The sequence below is a fragment of the Prionailurus bengalensis genome, chromosome C1 (assembly GCF_016509475.1).
Source record: "Prionailurus bengalensis isolate Pbe53 chromosome C1, Fcat_Pben_1.1_paternal_pri, whole genome shotgun sequence".
Taxonomy (NCBI): Eukaryota; Metazoa; Chordata; class Mammalia; order Carnivora; family Felidae; genus Prionailurus; species Prionailurus bengalensis.
This window is the reverse complement of record NC_057345.1, coordinates 155,714,475-155,717,596: the sequence shown is the minus strand read 5'-3', so window position 1 is coordinate 155,717,596 and position 3,122 is coordinate 155,714,475. Positions and strand designations below refer to the sequence as shown.

The 3,122-nt window shown below is 37.9% G+C and overlaps 1 non-coding gene across 1 annotated transcript; it reads right to left on the bottom strand.

Annotated features, from left to right (window-relative positions):
* Positions 1–459: 459 nt before the first annotated feature.
* LOC122482289 lies at positions 460–561 on the bottom strand. Its single transcript, XR_006297087.1, has one exon. It is a non-coding gene; the product is annotated as a U6 spliceosomal RNA (small nuclear RNA).
* Positions 562–3,122: the final 2,561 nt, after the last annotated feature.

The window sequence follows — 3,122 nt, the reverse complement described above, 5'->3', positions numbered from 1 at the left end:
AATAAAATAGTTGATCTAGTGATCCTATGCTTAAAGGTATATCATTAATTTCTATTCACTGTACAAACTAGAAAATTCTACAGAAAGTGTTTAGATTTAAGAAAAAGAGGTGGGTGAACTAAAAAGAAGTAGTCATAGGGTTAAGTGATGGATCACTTACATAAAACACCATTCCCCATGGGGCGCCTGGGTGGTGCAGTCGGTTAAGCGTCCGACTTCAGCCAGGTCACGATCTCGCGGTCCGTGAGTTCGAGCCCCGCATCGGGCTCTGGGCTGATGGCTCAGAGCCTGGAGCCTGCTTCCGATTCTGTGTCTCCCTCTCTCTCTGCCCCTCCCCCGTTCATGCTCTGTCTCTCTCTGTCCCAAAATAAATAAACATTGGAAAAAAAAATTAAAAAAAAAAAACAAACACCATTCCCCAAAGGTATAGATAAATGGAGTAAATTCCCCCCCCCTTTTTTTAATATGGAACATGTCACGAATTTGCATGTCATCCTTGCACAAGGGCCATGATAATCTTCTCTGTATCATTAAATGGAATAATTTCTTACTCACCTTAGTTTTTTCTTTTTCCTCCATCTATCTGCTACCTTTCAAAATAGGCAAAAATCATTTTCAACCAAGTGATAACATTTACTGTAGGACACACTCCCTCAAATTTGTAGCCAAGTGATAATTGTATTTACAGCAGAGTTATGTGCCTTGTATTTTCTGTTTTGTTCGCCTTGCTTCCATTTGTTTATTTCTTGCTTCATTCATTTATAATTTCTAACTTCCTGTGTGAGTTCTAAAACACTAGATGGTAAATGTATTCTTAACCACATGTCTAAACAATGTCAAATATGTGTAATGGTTTGGAAAAGGCATACATCAAAAACAAAAAACAAAAAACAAAAAACAAAAAAAAAAAGAAAAGGCATACATCAGCTATTCCTTGTAATTTTTTCCTTGTGAAATCAGATTGACTGGGATAATATGTGTATGCACACCACACACACACACACACACACACACATATATATATATATATATATATATATATATATATACACACACACACACCATTGGTATGCCCTGCCTTGTTGAGCTGGGTGTTAACAAGGACCTGGGCATGCAGATCCCACAGTCCTTGACTAGAGAGTATATAAGTGGAATGCACCATGAAACCCAGGCTTAAGTCTCTTTTGGCTGTTTATACATAGATACAACATTATCTACTACAAGATTGCTCTGCTCAAATGTAATGATTTCAACAGATTCTCTTCCATTAAGACAAGACTAATGCACAAGTTCTAACACCTTGCCAAAACATTTGTCATTGTATTTTCTCCAAGTACAAATCTAAGAAATTACCCACTTTATTTTTAGAAAAAAAAATCTCTCTATTCTCTTCAGCATTTGAGAGTGTGTTATCCTTATGTGGCTCTTCTCCCCAGTAAAACGTTGGGTATCCATTTTTAAATTCAAATATCTCAGATCAGTGTAAGGTCTTCAGCCTATAAGAATAAAGTTTCATTCCACAGCATTTTTAGTTGTCTTTTGGGGGACCTCAAATGCTGAAGGATGTGTTAATCATACCCTTTAGTCCATAATGAACAATTATTAGTCCGGTCAAGACCCCACCTTTTTTTCTTTCATATGCTTTTTCTGTTAATCTATTCCCTATCCATCTACTCCCTGCCCCCATGTCATCTATCTTTCCCTCGCTTACACGCAGCCATTTTTAATGAGTTTGATGTAGGTTATTGTAAATGTTCTTTAAAAATACATAAACTGGGCTCAGTCGGTTGGGCATCCAGCTTCAGCTCAGCTCATGATGTCACAGTTTATGAGTTTGAGCCCTGTGTCAGGCTCTGTGCTGACAGCTCAGAGCCTGGAGCCTGCTTCAGATTCTGTGTCTCCCCCTCTCTCTGCCCCTCCCCTGCTCATGCTCTGTCTCTCTCAAAATACGAACATAAAAAAAAATTAAAAAGACATAAACTGATTATATGTATGGATTTTTTTTTCTTTCAGAGAGAGAGAGAGAGAGAGAGAGAGAGAGAGAGAATGAGCAGGGGTAAGGGCAGAGAGAGAGGTGGGGAGAGAATCTTAAGCAGACTCCATGCCCAGAGCAGAGCACAACACAGAGCTCGATCTCACAACTGTAAGATCATGACTTGAGCCAAAATCAAGAGTCAGATGCTTAACCAAATGTGTCATCCAGGCACCCCTGTATGCACATCTTAATATTCAGAAGTGTTCCTGTACAGTAGATTTAATTCTTTACTCTCTCCTATACTTTTTATTCATTCAATGCCTTATCTTTAAGATGATGTTATACATACTAATTCATAGCTTCTAACCACTACATGTTATTTCATAGGAGGCATCCAACACTTTTAATTATCCAGTCCTTCAATAACAGATCTAGGTTGACACCTGCATCCAGCTTCTATAAAATAGGGAGTTGACACTTTGTTAGGTTTTCAAAATATACATGGTGAATCTCTCCAAATATTGCAAATTGATCTCATCAGTTCTAGTTAGCCAATAGCGTTGTACAAAGGTTCCCAAGACTTACCAACACTTGGTATTGTTGAAGGTTTTAGTTTTTACCAACGTGATGAATATAAAGGGACTTCTCATTTTGATTTGTTTCTCTGACTGCTAGTGAGGGTGACCATTTTACCGTATACTTATGAGCCATTTGCAGTTCTTTTCTGTGAATTGTCTTTTTCACATCTTTTCCCAGTTTTTAAACTTGTTTCACTCTGTAGCATATTCATCGTTTTTTGAATATCAGATGATAGGACTAAATCAGGATGGTTGTGGCATGAAAATTGGAAATCTGATTGTTTGTGGAAATTTCCAGTAGTGGGAACTGTTAATTACGTATTTGAATCACGGTTTCACAACTTAATTGCTGATTGACTTGGAGCAAAGCACTTTTTCTCTGTGTCTCTTTTTGCGTGCATACCAAGCATGTGAGTGCACAGATGTGTGTAAAATGGGGGAAAGCAATACTTGTGTCTTACTGTGAAAGGCTTGTTGTTATTTAATGTAGGGTTATTTACCTAAAGTTCATCATACAGTACATGGGCAATTGTAAGTGCTCCATAAAGTCAGTGCTTCCTATTCTGTGT